Below are 19824 nucleotides of genomic sequence, written 5' to 3' on the forward strand. Positions count from 1 at the left end.
AGACAAGCTAGCGCACTGCCCAGTTCTACAGCCGACTTAATAGAAATGGTTCATTTGTTATATCCTCGGAGATCTCAGTTGCAGAGGCGCTAGTTAGCATAGCCTTCATGCTAAGTCAGTAGCTACGATCTAGCCAGGCGCCAGAGACAGTTTATGTATTGCCGGTTCATCTATGTGTGTGAAGCAATCAGAATTCTAAAGCAGTGTTCGCAGTTCAGTCTATAGCTGCACTTGTAAATATTGTACAAAGTCAAGACCTACGTTCATCGCTGATGCTGAATTAAAGCTAAGTATTTAATTGTATTCCTGTTTACTGACTTTCTAATCACCTAAGATGTTCCAGATACATCCCGTCAAGTATAGTTCATTGATCCTCGCGTCAGCCTATGTGATCAACGCGTGCAATGGCCACGCCTCGTGATCAGACTAAGAGTCAAATTGCGTGACTCAGCCGGGTCCCCCTTTCTCCGTGAGGCCCATAGTTCCGCCTCATACACAACAATAATAATCAATGGCGCAATAAAAACTAGAAGCTTATTCATTTTTTAAAACTGTTGTTGTTGTGGTCTTCAGTGCAGAGACTGATTTGATTCAGCTCTCCATCCCGTGCAAGCTTCTTCATCTCCGAGTAACTACTGCAACCTACATCCTTCTGAAGCTGTTTAGTGTATTCATCTCTTGGTCTCCCTCTACGATTTTTACCCTCCAAGTTGCCCTCCAATACTAAACTGCTGATCCCTTGATGCCTCAGAATATGTCCTACCAACCGATACTTTCTTCTAATCAAGTTGTGCCACAAATTTCTTTCTCCCTAATTCTCCTCATTAGTTATCTGATCTACCCACCTAATCTTCAGCATTCTTCTATAGCAGCACATTTCGAAAGCTTCTATTCTCATCTTGTCTAAACTATTTATTGTCCACGTTTTACTTCCATACATGGCTACACTCCATACAAATACTTCCAGAAACGACTTCCTGACACTTAAATCTAGCCGGCCGGGGTGGCCGAGCGGTTCTAGGCGCTTCAGTCTGGAACCGCGACCGCTACGGTCGCAGGTTCGAATCCTGCCTCGGGCATGGATCTATGTGATGTCCTTAGATTAGTTAGGTTTAAGTAGTTCTAAGTTCTAGGGGACTGATGACCTCAGATGTTAAGTCCGATAGTGCTCAGAGCAACTTAAATCTATACTCGATGTTAACAAATTTCTCTTCTTCAGAAACGCTTTCCTTGCCATTGCCAGTCTACATTTTACATCCTCTCTACTTTGACCATCACCAGTTATTTTGCTCCCCAACTAGCAAAACTCATTTACTATTTTTTTAAACTAAGCAGTCTATTTAGGAATGGTGGTAAGGTGTGGGTACTTTACACCATTACGGAGGGAAAAGTGGCCACTATGTAAGCATTCAGAAAAACGTATATATGTCCAATAAAATATACCCTCACCTTAGCTATAAATATTCGGTGTTATACCTTACAGTACGTAGATTTGAGATAGCCATGGTTTCATTAAAACTCAATTTCACTTACAGTGGCCATCTTCCCCTACTGCAATGGATATCTCCTTGTTAGAAGACTAATGCGGAATGGACTCAACCTCGAAATACCAAAAGAGGAACTCTTGGCCAAGTAGCAGCCACTCCAGATCACGAAAACTGACAACAGTCGGGAGCGCGGTGTGCTAACGCCAGACCCCACCATAGCGTATCCAATGATATCATTGGAGGAGGATGACAAGGCAGTCGATCGGTACCGGTGGTCCCTGGGGAGCCACTGGACGGAGTTTACATAGTACTGACTAATTCGAATAAGACATCCATTTAACGTATGTCCAGTTTTATTGGCTACTGAGATGCAGTTGGTTACAAAGATAAGTTTTCATTTCGCTTTTTCGTTCTCCAGCTGCTATGGCTTTATTTATAGACCGTCATTCTTGTTTTGAACTTCATACTGTGAAGCTGTGCTTGAGTTTACAGAACGGAACTTGTCAAATGTGATTGTCATTTGTTGGCTAATTCTACCGTGACACTTAAGCATGTTACACATTTTTACAAAAGCTGAGTTATGTAGAATTTATTGAAAACGAGCTTTCAGCATTATCGGAAGAGGTTCATTTAGCGACAAGGATGAGTATGTTCTTCTAGCATGACGGGCTCCTGCCCATTCTAATCGTCAAGTAAACATCATCTAAACCTTGTTGCCTGGAAGATAGATCAGCAGAAATTACTACGTTTCTGGCACCAAGGTCTCTTGTTTTCCCGTGAGGTCACAGTATGCCAAAAAGACCGATGGAAAATAAGTAGAAACTTCCGAAACTAAATCCTGATCCTGCGACAAAAAAGGCAAACTTTGCTCAGTTACCAAGACGGGGGTACAGCTTTCTGTCTAACATAAAACACTGGCTGAAAATAAGATGGTGGTGGTGGTGGTTAGTGTTTAACGTCCCGTCGACAACGAGGTCATTAGAGACGGAGCGCAAGCTCGGGTTAGGGAAGAATTGGGAAGGAAATCGGCCGTGACCTTTCAAAGGAACCATCCCGGCATTTGCCTGAAACGATTTAGGGAAATCACGGAAAACCTAAATCAGGATGGCCGGAGACGTGATTGAACCGTCGTCCTTCCGAATACGAGTCCAGTGTGCTAACCACTGCGCCACCTCGCTCGGTGAAAATAAGACAGCTAAACTCCTCGAGAGGACTATTTTTGACGGGCCATGGCCCTAATGTCACCCATTAGCATCCAGTTGGGAGGAGAAAACTTTCCACTGCGTCTATACTGGCACAGAATACCCAGTTTTAGAGTGTTCGCTGTTCACAAAGATGATTGATGTTGGCAGGCATCAACAAGGGGATCTTTCTATGCAACACAATCTATCAGACACTGTGCAATACTCACGAAACCGTATTGAGAAAGGCTTAGGTAGCACAAAGCCACCTCCGTCACACACTATGTGCTGTGCTATGGTTGGATTCAACGGAAGACCGCGAGGCAGACAATATGAGGTAGGTCACAGTTGCAGTAAACGGACAGCCAACGGCGCACATTAGGTGCACGTAACTTCGACGTGGGATTAGAAACGTGATCATAAACGAGTCTGTCGCCTTCCAAGGAACCAGAAGGGCCAGGGCGAATGGGAGCGACATGGGACGGCATTCGTTACCAGCAAAAACAATCAGGGGGCCGCGTGGGATTAGCGCTGCAGTCATGGACTGTGCGGCTGGTCCCGGCGGAGGTTCGAGTCCTCCCTCGGGCATGGGTGTGTGTGTATTTGTCCTTAGGATAATTTAGATTAAGTAGTATGGAAGCTTAGGGACTGATTACCTTAGCAGTTAAGTCCCATAAGATTTCACACACATTTGAACATTTTTGAACGATCAGAGGAGGCATCCCGTGGAACCAGGAGTCCACGGAAGAGGCTCATTTTACTACACTGACTCCCCGTCCCCTCCAGCGACCAAGGAAGCGACAGTTCGTATGTGTGGACACGAAAGGGACAAAGAGAGTATGTGCAATCTGACTCGCCAAAAAATGTTCTCAGGTATTGCTATTTACGACGGGCTTCACGTAGATACAGTGTACATTAGCTATAGGCGAATGTAGTACTCTTTCGCAGTGCAATATAGGTGGTAGATATAGTTAGGTGTTACAATGGAAGTAGCGTTAATGACAAGTAGAAAAAAGCATGATGACGATGTTGATGGTCATCGTCATCATCACGATCATCATATCATAATTGTCTACATTTACAGGTTAGGTTCGATGAACCTGTTCACAGCTTCAGGTTTTTAGCTCCATCGCTTCCTGAGCCGACTCACGTCCCTCACCCCTTTGGATATATATTGCAAACCTTTTTACGGTATCTACATTTTTGCATTTTGTTTACATGTTCCTTCTGTTTATTCATGTATGCGTCGCTTTTTCTTTCAATGCAAATGTTTATCCGTAAATATAACAATGTTTTGTTAGCAGTAGTAGTAGAGTTGATTCCTTTGATTACCAGTTTACAGTAAAGAATATTAGTCTGTAGGCAGTAGTAATTTAATCAAAAAAGCTATAATGTAAGATATAACTAAAACGCATTTCAGGTTACAATAGGTCTGCCTTGAGCACACACATCTGGTCTTACACTGTTTCTGAAAATTTACATCATGCATAATTCTTTAAGTGTTCGCGCGTTCCAAAACTGCAAAAATCATAGCTTTGTGCGGCCTGCAGGCTTGCGGGAGATAGGTCAAATATTAGCGAATTAGTGGCGATGATGACAGACGCCTCGCCCAACGAATCACTGTGCTTTTGTTCACTGTCATCCCCATAATGAAGAGTAAATGTTTGATGATCGAATATAATAATAATGTCATAAATTTAAAATGTGAAGTGTATGTGCGAAATACAACAGCGTACAAATATACCAGTCTGATAACTGCTACTGATGAAGACATTATGCCTTGAATGTGTATTTAATGATTACCTATTTCAGTAGGAGGGCTATTAGTGGAGTAGTGATCTATGAATATTGCCCTATTCCATTAAAATCTTGAAACTGAGCTGAGACACGAAGTATAGTATACTACTCTCTCTCTCTCTCTCTCTCTCTCTCTATCTCTCTCTCTCTCTTTCTCTCATTAATTTTTTGGCTCTGATGCGGAGCAATGTGCCGCGATGTAACTGTCATGGCGGATGAGAGTGACAGGCAGATTTGGAGCCAAAGAACACTGATTGAGGTGGAACCATGAACACAAAGATTATAGGCAGTTCGCAATTACCTATCAGATGAAATCAACTTCGTTACTTCTGTTCAGGTTCAATAACTTTCCGCCACTGCTTTGTGTCGTGCAATAAACTGCAAAAATTGCAACTGCATGACAACTTGTTGACAACTTGGGACCATGGCTTCGTAGGGTCTGCGCCACACTTTAACCCTATCATCAGTTCTTCCCGACTGAAATCGGAACTAATATGATCGGGCTACGGTCGTCTAGCGTCCAAACGATGTGGTCAGGAACCCAGTACAGGAGCTGCAGAAGTCTTGTTTTTAGTAAAGCACTCGCGTCGACAATCTGCTGCTCTAGCCCACTGACATCACATTTCAGCGCACTGTCATAAAGGATACGTTCGTCGTACGTTCCGTATTGATTTCCGCGGTTATTTCATGCAGTTTTTCTTGTCTGTTGGCACTGCGAACTCTACACAAACGTTATTGTTCTCGGTCGTTAAGTGTAGGCAGTCGGTATCTGTGTTTCCGTGGTGAGAGGTAATGCCTGAAATTTGATATTTTCGGCACATTCTTGACACTGTTGATCGTGGGTTTTTGAATTCGTTAACAACTTCCGAAATGTAATGTCCCATGCGTCTAGCTACAGCTAATGTTCCGCGTTCAAAGTCTGTAAGTTCCGGCCGTGCGACCATAATCAAGCCGGACACCTTTTCACATGAATTACGTTAGCATAGATGACAGTTGCTCCAATGCAATGTCCTTTTATACTTTGTGTACGCGATAGCACCGCCATATGTATATGAGATTACCGGTATCTCATGAGTTGTCAGCTCAATGTGGTTTTATTCGATGTCTGATGCACCGATATGAAACGTAACTGTAAATAAACAAGCTTCTATGTAATTATTTTAAACAACCAACCAACGAGTGCTGTTGACCTCGTTTACGGTTTTACTACGCTGAAATTTTCGCTCGGCCTTTCCTAAGCGGCATTTACAAACATCCCAGAGCGACCCCAGCCGCGGTTTCGCAGCCAGTGAGCGTCGTCAGCCCTCGTCTCGTTTCGTCGGTGCCTCTGATTATGAGTCACGCGGCTCATGGCAGTCGGCTATTGTACTTAAGTTTTGCAGGTAATGGGATTAAATTGGCCTCGTGCATGAGGCAGCGATCACTAATTAGGCGCCTGTGCGTTTCTCAAGTGCGCATGCGCTTCTCGCAGCTGGTGGCATCCCTCGTGAGCTGGCGCAGCTGAGCAGCTGGCTATTGCGTAACTGTGTGTGCGGCGAGAGCTTCAGGTGACATGCTTCAGCAAGAGGCGGCGCTCAGGACGAGTTTACAACGTTGTAAAGCTGACCGAAATCTGGCAGTGTTTCCGAGTACGTACTGTGTTTTGTACTGCGGATTCGCAGCTTGAATTTTATGTAATCGCTGGCAACTAGTCTGAGATACACACACATACACTCTCTCTCTCTCTCTCTCTCTCTCTCTCCCTCTCTCTCTCTCACACACACACACACACACACACACACACACGCATACAGTAGAAAAGAGAGATGACATTACCTATACAATTATGTGAAATTTGTTTTGTATTTTGAAACCGATGATCAAGAGCATTAAATGTTTCGTAAAACTATGTACTGGAACTCTGCCTTTGGCGGTAACGTTATAAGAAAACTCAGGCCTGTTTTTATCTTTGATTTAACGTCGCTTCTTTCGTAAAAGTAAAAAATGATAATAATGCTTTTAACTACTTTAAAACTACAAAGTAGCTACGGTGTATAGTTAGCTCGGAAATATTTCGTTTGGTATTTTACTGACCGTGAAAATAAATAAAGTTTGCGTTCGTAATAACTTCACTCAGAAAATTTATCTGACTTCGAGAAAAATAAGTGACTGCAGGTTGTAATGAATGTAATAAGCAAATAGTAATTACACACAAAACGGCTTTTGAAATAACCGAGATCCAAACGAAAAACTTCCATATTTCTGCGAATGAAATCTATTTTTACCTTGTATCCAAAATCGAGAAAGAGCTTCAAATAAAGCAGTCACAATACGCAGTTTATTTTTTACGCTTTAACGAACATTCTGTCTGACATGTAAATACAATTCACGTTTAGTAAAAGAGCTTAGCGACAGCGATAAAGAAAGACCTAATTCCCAACTAGACAAAAACTGTAAGTCAACAAGAGTGCAAGAGAGCTTTTCACACTCGTTCATATCGTTTTATAATTTTGTAACACTGTCATCTTTGCGTAATTTTTTTATCTCAGTACTAGTTATGAGGTTCATGCATCGGTGGATTACACAGACGTTTTAATCAGCAAAATTAAATGTTGTTCCGTTTAAGCGAACTAGACGCTGTCATTTAGTAGTGACTTCTTTTGATATGGAGAAAAATTCGTGTAGTGTGGCTGTGACGTTACAGAGAGAATGTGTGGTAAACGCATTATAGTGACCCTGATATTTAAAAAGTCGAATTTGACCAAAATATGTTCCATGGAGATCAATGATTAAGGACGTAATGGCAGAAAGCCAAGAAACAGGTGTTTCCAATACAACTAAGAGCAAGTTTCAAAAGAATTTTTTATATCTCTGTTTCTCAGGATGGCTCGGAGATGATGTCGATAAGCGTTAATAGATGTCTGATTACATAATTCAGACACCAGTTTGATCCGAGGACAAGTTTTTTTTTTTTGCTTTGTGTAAATTTTGATAGAAATTCTGGCACACTCGCTCATGCGTTTACGTGTTTTGAGCTCGTCCGTTGGTAGATAGTCGAGCAAATATACAGTATCTATACCGTTCTCTGACAGTTCACTAGAGGCAGGCGATTTTTTTTACGAACTAAATATTGTATTATTAAGTGATATACAGCAAAGGGAAGGCTAGTAGGGTAGATTAAGTCCGGTTGTGCGGAGCGTTGTGATCGACGTTCGAGTAATCGAAGGCACTGCGATTTCTATGAGGTGCTGCTGCGATTTCTATGAGGTGCTGGCGTTACGTAATTCTCTCTCTCTCTCTCTCTCTCTCTCTCTCTCTCTCTCTCTCTCCATTCCTCCCTCCCTCTCTCTTTCTAACACACATCACACACACACACACACGCGCACACACACGCACACACACACATACACTCACGTGCGCGCGCGCTCGAGACAAATAGAGAGCAGGAATCGTTAGCGGCACAGGATGCAACTGTGCTACAATGGTTGGAGGATGATAAAAGAAAACCGTTAGTATAACCCCTAAATTAGATAGTTATATTCAGATCTTGGAGATCAACGAGCGCTATCTGAAAGTCAAGGTGCATTTTCTTGTAATTCCTGGCAATATGACGCCATGTCCCGAAGGAGAAGATTTGAAACCTTGTATGGTCGTAGCAATTTAAGTTTTTCCACATTTCCGTTAAGTGGCATTATGTGTCCGTATGGCTCACTCTCAGAGAGTGGTCGAGGTACTGTGGGCTGCGTCAAGAATGCGGCCCGTTAAAGCTCGACACGTTAAAGCTCGACAGGTCCTCGTGCAGAGGAAGGCGACAGAAGCGAGCGGGATGGAAACCTCAGTACTCAGGCCGGCCAGCCAGCTAGTGAAGGATGATACGGCGTATATTCCAACATTATACACTGCGTACGGGTAGCTGTGTCTTTCGAAGGAGGAATCGTCCGATTCAGAAGGGGGAAATACCGTTTCGAAGCTAATTTAAAGACGATTATTGTGATTCATGTATGGTGAACATCAGACACACTCAAACTTTACAAAATTTTTATACATTAGTAAAGATTAAAATATGATCCTTAGATCACATATGAGGGTTCAAATGAATGCCACTGAAGAGCGCTTCACATCAACACCATTTTCGTTTTATTGCTTAAGCAGTACCTATAATGCATAACTTACGCATGATACGAAAAATTGGCCTCCTCAGTGAAAAAATATACAAAAACAGTTTTTTATACTGTAATTGAACCATTTTCTATGTTACGATATTTTGATGTATTTTTTAAATTTTTAATTAGGAATTTGAGATAGTAGTTTCTATCGTAGAAGTATAAGCGATACACCATTTTAATCGGCGTTTCAAGGCGCTTCCTGAAATGCCATGATCGTGTGCCAAGATTTTTTTTATTAAATAATCATTAGTATGCTCACATGCACTGGTGTGGATCCATTAGCAGTTGAAGGGGTGGGGTGAGTCTTAAGACTGTCTAGGAGAAGGTAGAATAACGAGGACAGTTCCAGACAGTTGGACTTGGGACGCGGTGATTGACGATAGCACGGTGGTATTTGGGTACGAATGATTTGTAAACGTACCAGTAAAAGATCGCATCACCTTGTATTTAACTGATGCGTTTTCGAGTCACTGAGTACTGACTGATCTATGTCATGCATTTAAACTATTCGAAATCTAATATAACGGATAAAATATGTAAACGTCTAACAGTGACAGTAATTTACATGAAATTAATCGTACTAAATAACTTCATTCATTTCAGCCACTGCAAATTTAATACACTCCTGGAAATGGAAAAAAGAACACCGGTGTGTCAGACCCACCATACTTGCTCCGGACACTGCAAGAGGGCTGTACAAGCAATGATCACACGCACGGCACAGTAGACACACCAGAAACCGTGGTGTTGGCCATCGAATGGCGCTAGCTGCGCAGCATTTGTGCACCGCCGCCGTCAGTGTCAGCCAGTTTGCCGTGACATACGGAGCTCCATCGCAGTCTTACACTGGTAGCATGCCGCGACAGCATGGACGTGAACCGTATGTGCAGTTGACGGACTTTGAGCGAGGGCGTATAGTGGGCATGCGGGAGGCCGGGTGGACGTACCGCCGAATTGCTCAACACGTGGGGTGTGAGGTCTCCACAGTACATCGATGTTGTCGCCAGTGGTCGGCGGAAGGTGCACGTGCCCGTCGACCTGGGACCGGACCGCAGCGACGCACGGATGCACGCCAAGACCGTAGGATCCTACGCAGTGCCGTAGGGGACCGCACCGCCACTTCCCAGCAAATTAGGGACACTGTTGCTCCTGGGGTATCGGCGAGGAGCATTCGCAACCGTCTCCATGAAGCTGGGCTACAGTCCCGCACACCGTTAGGCCGTCTTCCGCTCACGCCCCAACATCGTGCAGCCCGCCTCCAGTGGTGTCGCGACAGGCGTGAATGGAGGGACGAATGGAGACGTGTCGTCTTCAGCGATTAGAGTCGCTTCTGCCTTGGTGCCAATGATGGTCGTATGCGTATTTGGCGCCGTGCAGGTGAGCGCCACAATCAGGACTGCATACGACCTAGGCACACAGGGCCAACACCCGGCATCATGGTGTAGGGAGCGATCTCCTACACTGGCTGTACACCTCTGGTAATCGTCGAGGGGACACTGAATAGTGCACGGTACATCCAAACCGTCATCGAACCCATCGTTCTACCATTCCTAGACCGGCAAGGGAACTTGCTGTTCCAACAGGACAATGCACGTCCGCATGTATCCCGTGCCACCCAACGTGCTCTAGAAGAGTAAGTCAACTACCCTGGCCAGCAAGGTCTCCGGATCTGTCCCCCATTGAGCATGTTTGGGACTGGATGAAGCGTCGTCTCACGCGGTCTGCACGTCCAGCACGAACGCTGGTCCAACTGAGGCGCCAGGTGGAAATGGCATGGCAAGCCGTTCCACAGGACTACATCCAGCATCTCTACGATCGTCTCCATGAGAGAATAGCAGCCTGCATTGCTGCGAAAGGTGGATATACACTGTACTAGTGCCGACATTGTGCATGCTCTGTTGCCTGCGTCTATGTGCCTGTGGTTCTGTCAGTGTGATCATGTGATGTATCTGACCCCAGGAATGTGTCAATAAAGTTTCCCCTTCCTGGGACAATGAATTCACGGTGTTCTTATTTCAATTTCCAGGAGTGTATATTTACACTTCGAGCTTAGGGATAAAATACTACACGTGTGTGTGTGTGTGTTTGTGTGTGTGTGTGTGTGTGTTTGTATGGTCGACTGCAAACCAGAAAGCTTGCCAAACTGTGTCTACACATTTTCTCATGCAATCCACGGATTGTCTCGACACCTATACCACGAAAGTGTGTTAATAAGGAGCGGAAGCGTCGTACTTAAATTGCTTCATGTGATCGTGGCAAGTCCTTTCGTAAATACCACGAACGATTTCCTTCTCTGTTCATATTAAAGAAGACTAGTGCTCTGTTACTAATAGCTTCGATGACAACAGAACTCTGAAGATTGACATTCCTAATTTCTTTTTCCCTTCGTAGTTTGCAGAAATTTCATGGTTTCTGCGTAAATTCGTCTTTGTATCTGACACGTGCGAAGAACATTAGAAAAACTTGTTAAGACGAACCGCAACAATCCTAGTGCCAACGGCCTGATTATTCGATATTATTTGAAACAATTCGTCAATTGTGTATTAAAATGCTATTACATTGCCTAGGATGGTGCTCATGTGCACTTTACCTCGACATTTTCTTTCCGATGCCTTTCTGGAGATGAAATCAGAGCACAAACAAGCGGTTTTTGAATTGCTGTAAAATCCTCTGTTAGTATATAAAAAAGATGCTGTAAGTTTCTTAAGCCCTTACGAGCAACAATATTAATGGAATATTTTCTCTGTATTTCAGTTTTTCCTTGGAGAGGGATCTGCCCTGCCTGGAAGAAGCTTTGGTAAGTACAAAAGCAACAAATTTTTCTCAGATAATCAGATATACCTTTATTTCGTATCATACAAGACTGTAACAGATTTCCGAAATGGACAGCACTTCTCTTTAGGTACTCGTAAGAGTTTAAGACAATCTAAGCGTATTTAAGGGTATGCGATATATGAAGGTATTACATACAGTACAAAAAATGAACGGAGCAGTTTTCGTCTAGAGCTTGGATTAAAAGTTGCAGAAAGGGGACATTCCTGTCAATGGGCTCGGCGAAAGTAAGACGGGACTGTACACAGGTTGCGGGGAAAGTTGACGCAGTCTCGTCAGGACCGTGGTAACTGCTACGTTGGCGATATGCAAAGGGACGGTACTTACTGTTTGCTAAAAACTTACTTCTTACAGACGAGAATGATCCTGGGTGCAAGTCGTATACAGGACGAGGAGGTGACCAGAAATTACAATTTTTTCCGTAGCGTCATTTCTTGTCTTTTTTTGGTATCATTGCCTGACGATACATTCCGCGTGTCCAGGCACGCTAATGATTCCAGTTTCTGCACAATATTTATAAAACTGTCGTAATCGTCTCCATTAGGTACAACGAGTGTAGACATTCATTTGCTCGCCGCCTGCACCCCATCTAGACTTTCAGATATCTTTAGCAGCGCTCCCCTCTTTGCATCCAAATCAAACTCTCTGAGGTGGTCACATTCTTAGCGCAGCGAGGTATCTTGAGTGTGGGTCATGTCACGCTCTGTCAGAGTCGAAAATGCTGAGCGGATGCCTGTTCTTGAGACGTTACAATATATTAACTTAAGTCGAAATGAAACTATCACTGCCAACCGCATAATGTTGGAGCCATACAGCACAGATATTGAAATGCACTGTACATCACTCACCAGTCACATGTCTAGCTGCAGTCTAAGTTAATAGAGCGACGTTTCTACTCTACTAAGTGGTTGTACTTCAAGCTGCTACAAACATAACATTCCATAAGCTACTGTTTTCGACTATGTATAACTTAAGAAAAAAAAAATTTGCTACGAAAATTTTTCAGCAGGATATTTTTCTGACCTAGTTAGGCATGTGGTCGACCTTCAATCATGGTATTTTACCATCCTCGCTGGGTCGCCATTTTCTAAACATTCATAGTGGTGTCTGTTTGTTCTATATCGTCTCTCCCTACCACTTTCGCGCAACGACGCTCTGAGTGTGTTTTTTAGGGAATTAACTAGTTTGAACCTGGGACCTGTTGCTGGTAAGGAGACGCCAGACCACACATGACATGTAGAATTCAGAAGAGTTCAGTGAGACTAGCGATGATATAACCAAATACATAATGATCTCAGCGTCATCTCCACTGCACTCCCTGTAAAGGAATCTTAATACAAACTAAATTTAGTGGAAGGGGTTCAAGGCTTTCCTATTTTTAGATAGCTGGTAAAATAACGTCGAAAAAGCAGTTAAGTTTACCATTGGAAATTTTATTCTACTCACAAAACATTGTTTATAAATTGCACTATTGATAAAAGGAAGTGTTTTAATGCAGGATGGTAAAAACCAACTTCGTTCAACGAAAATGTGAACGCATATTCCCTGACTGGGTTTCCAAGTTCTACAATGGATCGAAGGATGACCTATGCCATATCACATCTATAATCTAGGTTTAAATTAGGTTTCACAAAAGAGCTAACTATCAAAATGGTCTACAGTCACCCTCAATTATCTTTAATTACTCATGTAACTTGTCGTAAATTACAGTAGCTGATGTGGCTTCTCAATAATTATATAACAGAGAAATCATCGCGTTTCAGATTTCTACCTCAAGTGGCAAATGTGAACACCATGAGCTTTAATTTACGACCTACACTAGTATTACGCAAAAAGGGGGCGTAACAGATGAGACTTCTGCAGTTCTGAGTGAAGCTTTATGCGCTGTTATGCGGCATCGCGTGCGATCATTACCTTGTCGGTGTTCGTCAGGGGGCCGCGGGCAGCACAGCTCTGCTCACCTCGCCGACTCGGAAGTAACTCTCTCCTAACTTCTTCTTACTACAATTTACTGAAGTTGGTTTAAAAAAACTATCTGCCTACAAAAATTCAGTCTATCCAATGAGAAACGTTATACTTTTCGTGGTGGGGCAATGTTTTTAAAGTTTGCAACGTAACAGAGACGCGAAAAAGTCTCACGCTAAAAACCTGCAGCTGGTGTGGTCCTTTTAGCGTTATCGTAAGATCTATACTGTTCTTCTGGAGGGCTCTATCTTTTAACATGGGCAGGTGGGTGGTACATGACGTAACAGAGACGGGAAAAAGTCTCACGCTAAAACTTGCGGATGGTGTCGTCCTAATGGCTAGCTGACGACGTGGGTGTCCAATCCGTCTCTTATCGTAGGGCCTTCTAGCTTAACACGGTTCTGCTCTCGGCTTCTGTTCTCGTTTCTCCCCTTGGAACTGCGTCTGTCTCACGGTGGGAAGGTATGACATGCATTTAGGAATTCTTGTGTTAGTCTGTGGTATTCAATTTGATCACTCGTTACTCGTATTACTTTGGTTAATTTAATGTCACGATTTATTCGGAGCTATGTGACATACTACTGGATTTGCTTATCATGTCAGGGTTTTCATGGAAGGTGTTGGATTTTCCTGACACCTTACACTGTAAAATACAAACATGTTTTAAAAGCAAATTATTCTAAGGAAATTAAGCTTAAAAACATTTTATGTCCGTTATCTTATTCGACCTAAGTCGAAACAAGACCCCGGGAATAGACAACATTCCATTAGAGATACTGACAGCGTTGGGAGAACCAGGCCTTACAAAACCCAAACATCTAGTTAGCAAGGTGTATGAAACAGGCGAAATACCCTCAGACTTCAAGAAGAATATAATAATTACAATCCCACAGAAAGCAGGTGTTGACAGATGCGAAAATTACCGAACTATCAGTTTAATAAGGCAGACGAATGGAAAAACTGGTAGAAGCCGACCTCAAGGAAGTCCAGTTTGGATTCCATAGAAATGTTGGAACACATGAGGCAATACTGACACTATGACTTATCTTAGAAAATACAGTAAGGAAAGGCAAACTTACGTTTCTAGCATTTGTAGACTTAGAGAAAGGTTCAAATGGCGCTCAGCACTATGGGACTCAACATCTGAGGTCATCAGTCCCCTAGAACTTAGAACTACTTAAACCTAACTAACCTAAGGACATCACACACATCCAATTCCAAGGCAGGATTCGAACCTGCGACCGTAGCGGTCGCGCGGTTCCAGAATGAAGCGTCTAGAAGCGTTCGGACACAACAGCCGACTTTAGAGAAAGGTTTTGACAACGTTGACTGGAATACTCTCTTCCAAATTCTGAAGTTGGTGGGGATAAAATACAGGGAACGAAAGGCTATTTACAACTTGTACAAAAACCAGATGGCATTTATAAGAGTCGAGGGGCATGAAAGGGATGCAGTGGTTGGGAAGGGAGTGAAACAGGGTTGTAGCCTATCCCCGAAGTTATTCAATCTGTATATTGAGCAAGCAGGGAAGGAAACAAAAGAAAAATTCGGAGTAGGAATTAAAATCCATGCAGAAGAAATAAAAAACTTTGATATGATTGTTTTGCCAATCGTGTTCTTCGTTTGGTTTCCTAATACCGAGCAAGAGAGTGATAGAAAAATGGTACATTCGACGGTAGCAGGGTCAGAATCCGTGCCAAAGAAAGAGAAATCTCGTGTGCACTCAACTACGCTATGGGAACAATGGACAACAACTGTATTTGGCGGACCGCTTGAATTGGCGCGCGGCACGATCTAATTGCCTAACTTCAACGCTAATTAACTCGAAAATGGCGCAACATATCAGATCGTATTCTTAACAATAATTTCTCAGCACAGTCCACCCTGCAACATCCTTACAGGCTTTTCAGACAGTTTCTGATCACCCAGCATATTACTACGAAGTATGTTGCTTAGGAGGTAAAATAGTCCCCCATTCGTATCTCCGGGCGGGGACTACTCAAGAGGATGTCGTTATCAGGAGAAAGAAAACTGGCATTCTACGGATCGGAGGGTAGAATGTCAGATCCCTTAATCGGGCAGGTAGGTTAGAAAATTTAAAAAGGGAAATGGATAGGTTAAAGTTAGATGTAGTGGGAATTAATGAAGTTCGGTGGCAGAAGTAACAAGACTTCTGGTCAGGTGACTACAGGGTTATAAACACAAAATCAAAAAGGGGTAATGCAGGAGTAGGTTTAATAATGAATAGGAAAATAGGAATGCGGGTAAGCTACTACAAACAGCATAGTGAACGCATTATTGTGGCCAAGATAGATACGAAGCCCACACCTACTACAGTAGTACAAGTTTATATGCCAACTAGTTCTGCAGACGACGAAGAAATTGATGAAATGTATAATCAAATCAAAGAAATTATTCAGATAGTGAAAGGAGACGAAAATTTAATAGTCATGGGTGACTGGAATTCGGTAGTAGGAAAAGGGAGAGAAGGAAACATAGTAGGTGAACATCGACAGCAGCAAAGAAATGAAAGAGGAAGCCGCCTGGTAGAATTTTGCACAGAGCACAACTTAATCATAGCTAACACTTGGATCAAGAATCATAAAAGAAGGCTGTATACATGGAAGAAGCCTGGAGATACTGACAGGTTTCAGATAGATTATATAATGGTAAGAGAGAGATTTAGGAACCAGGTTTTAAATTGTAAGACATTTCCAGGGGCAGATGTGGACTCTGACCACAATCTATTGCTTATGACCTGTAGATTAAAACTGAAGAAACTGCAAAAAGGTGGACATTTAAGGAGATGGGACCTGGATAAACTGAAAGAACCAGAGGTTGTACAGAGTTTCAGGGAGAGCATAAGGGAGTAATTGACAGGAATGAGGGAAAGAAATACAATAGAAGAAGAATGGGTAGCTTTGAGGGATGAAGTAGTGAAGGCAGCAGAGGATCAAGTAGGTAAAAAGACCCTTAGGTAACAGAAGAAATATTGAATTTAATTGATGAAAGGAAAAATATAAAAATGCAGTAAGTGAAGCAGGCAAAAAGGAATACAGACGTCTCAAAAATGAGATCGACAGGAAGTGCAAAATGGCTAAGCAGGGGTGGCTAGAGGACAAATGTAAGGATTTAGAGGCTTATCTCACTAGGGGTAAGGTAGATACAGCCTACAGGAAAATTAAAGAGACCTTTGGAGATAAAAGAACCATTTGTATGAACATCAAGAGCTCAGATGGAAACCCAGTTCTAAGCAAAGAAGGGAAAGCAGAAAGGTGGAAGGCGTATATAGAGGGTCTATACAAGGGCGATGTACTTGAGGACAATATTATGGAAATGGAAGAAGATGTAGATGAAGATGAAATGGGAGATACGATACTGCGTGAAGAGTTTGACAGAGCACTGAAAGACCTGAGTCGAAACAAGGCCCCCGGAGTAGACAACATTCCATTGGAACTACTGACGGCCTTGGGAGAGCCAGTCATGACAAAACTGTACCATCTGGTGAGCAAGATGTATGAGACAGGAGAAATACCCTCAGACTTCAAGAAGAATATAATAATTCCAATCCCAAAGAAAGCAGGTGCTGACAGATGTAAAAATTACCGAACTATCAGTTTAATAAGTCACAGCTGCAAAATACTAACGCGAATTCTTTACAGACGAATGGAAAAAGTAGTAGAATCCGACCTCGGGGAAGATCAGTTTGGATTCCGTAGAAATGTTTGAACACGTGAGGGAATACTGACCCTACGACTTATCTTAGACGCTAGATTAAGGAAGGGCAAACCTACGATTCTACCATTTGTAGACTTATAGAAAGCTTTTGACAATGTTGACTGGAATACTCTCTTTCAAATTCTGAAGGTGCTAGGGGTAAAATACAGGGAGCGAAAGGCTATTTTCAATTTGTACAGAAACCAGATGGCAGTTATAAGAGTCGAGGGACATGAAAGGGAAGCAGTGGTTGGGAAGGGAGTGAGACAGGTTTGTAGCCTCTCCCCGATGTTATTCAATCTGTATATTGAGCAAGCAGTGAAGGAAACAAAAGAAAAGTTCGGAGTAGGTATTAAAATCCATGGAGAAGAAATAAAAATTTTGAGGTTCGCCGATGACATCGTAGTTCTGTCAGAGACAGCAAAGGACTTGGAAGAGCAGTTGAACGGAATGGATAGTGTCTTGAAAGAAGGATAGAAGATGAACATCAACAAAAGCAAAACGAGGATAATGGAATGTAGTCGAATTAAGTCGGGTGATGTTGAGAGTATTAGATTAGGAAATGAGACACTTATAGTAGTAAAGGAGTTTTGCTATTTGGGGAGCAAAATAACTGATGATGGTCGAAGTAGAGAGGATATAAAATGTAGACTGGCACTGGCAAGGAAAGCGTTTCTGAAGAAGAGAAATTTGTTAACATCGAGCATAGATTTAAGTGTCAGGAAGACATCTCTGAAAGTATTTGTATGGAGTGTAGCCATGTATGGAAGTGAAACATGGACGATAAATAGTTTGGACAAGAAGAGAATAGAAGCTTTCGAAATGTGGTGCTACAGAAGAATGCTGAAGATTAGATGGGTAGATCACATAACTAATGAGGAAGTATTGAATAGGATTGGGAAGAAGAGAAGTTTGTGGCACAACTTGACCAGAAGAAAGGATCGGTTGGTAGGACATGTTCTGAGGCATCAAGGGATCACCAATTTAGTATTGGAGGGCAGCGTGGAGGGTAAAAATCGTAGAGTGTGACCAAGAGATGACTACACTAAGCAGATTCAGAAGGATGTAGGTTGCAGTGGGTACTGGGAGATGAAGTGGCTTGCACAGGATAGAGCAGCATGGAGAGCTGCATCAAACCTGTCTCAGGACTGTAGACCACAACAACATGTTGGTTAAGTCAATGCTTGGAATGCCTTTTTGATTTAAAATCCGAAATCGTTCAATTTATGAAGGAAAAAGAAGAGCAATGTCGAAAATTAGAACATCCAGAATGGATGGCGATATGCATTTCAAAAGAAAATCGCATCGTCGAAGGGAAGAATTCTGACAAAAAACATCTTGTATTTCCCCAAGCTCACTGACGTCTGACGTTAAAGAAGATTGAAGGTTTGAAGAATTGATCGTGGAGTTAAAAGAATTACAAGGATAATTTTCTAATCGTTTTAAGGAGACTGTCAATCCTACATTTGTTTTCGAGCTTTTTTCGAGAATGTTTGCCGTTTCAGCGGAAAGCGCCCCTGTATATGTGCAAACGTAATTGATTGATCTGTAATGTAATTGCCGTTTAAAAGACAAATTCTTTTATACTGAAATGGCCAGGACGGCTACATTGCTTTCCTCAGTTAGAGTTTCCGTCTCCATAATGAGGTTGCAAAAGTGTTACAATATTTCGATTAACGTATATGTGTGTAATAACTTTTTTCTATTATGAAACTAAATAAGTCACGATTACGTAGCAAGCTGACTGCGAAAACCTGTGAAGTTCCCTGCGTCAGTCTGTATGTCGACAGTTCGTATTAGATAAAAATTATCATATGTCTTCACCAAGCCAAAAATAATTAAATAATTTTGAAAATTTATTTTTTATCATCTTTTTTTAATTGAGAATTCAGTGCGACTGCAATTCCATTTAAATGTCGCACTGTCTATGTTGTACCTTCTTGTCTCTCCTCACACTCAGAGAGCGTGACATGGGGGTGTGGTCAGTGTGCAGTCAGGCAAGAGAGTTTGGCGCACAAGCATGATCACCGCTCGCTCACCGACTTCTAGGCCCTCCCTCATTTAGACTTCCATATGGTGCACTAAATGACAGCGGTATGCAAGGAAATGGACATGAAAAAGAGAAGTAACCGGACAGCAATCCATCGCGTGATCGATTGAATATCTCGTCTGTAAACAATCGTAAGAACGAGTTGGTTCATTTGAGAAATTGTGCAGTTCAGTTTCTATTAAGTCTCATAAATATTTCATGTATGTCCATCGTGATTTTTCATGCAGATAGGTCGTTGTTTAAAAATATTTCCACACACAACGTTGCTTATTGTTTAAAGAATTATTCGCGTTTACGTGGTTAGCAACAACGTTTGAAGCCCATTTGCGTTCAGGATCGTATTCAGCAATTTTGTCGAAGTCGTATTCATCCATATCGTCCTCAGATTTGAATAAATTTTCCCAGAAAAGTACGACATTTTCCTGGCACGAAAACCATTCTGGTGACTACTACTAGCAACTATGTTTTTGTCACTTAGCACTGTTTACACGCATATACCCTGACAAATCTGCCATTAGTGGGAAACTGAAATTAGATACAGAGCTGCCATTTCTCGGTTTATCGTGGAACTGTCAGCTAATATGAATAACTCACATCACGCACAATGTTATACATGCGGTAACTTTATTTCTCTTCGAAAGTCCCTTACC

At 42.4% G+C, this 19824-nt stretch overlaps 1 protein-coding gene across 1 annotated transcript in view; it reads left to right on the top strand.

The window, feature by feature from the left end:
• LOC126345346 (uncharacterized) overlaps positions 1-19824 on the top strand; it is a 997319-nt gene that overhangs the window by 164062 nt on the left and 813433 nt on the right. Inside the window, exon 2 of the mRNA XM_050002094.1 lies at positions 11365-11407. The gene's annotated coding sequence lies outside the window, so the exon portion shown is untranslated. The remainder of the gene's footprint in view (positions 1-11364; positions 11408-19824) is intronic.

Source organism: Schistocerca gregaria, chromosome 1 (genome assembly GCF_023897955.1).
Source record: "Schistocerca gregaria isolate iqSchGreg1 chromosome 1, iqSchGreg1.2, whole genome shotgun sequence".
Classification (NCBI taxonomy): domain Eukaryota; kingdom Metazoa; phylum Arthropoda; class Insecta; order Orthoptera; family Acrididae; genus Schistocerca; species Schistocerca gregaria.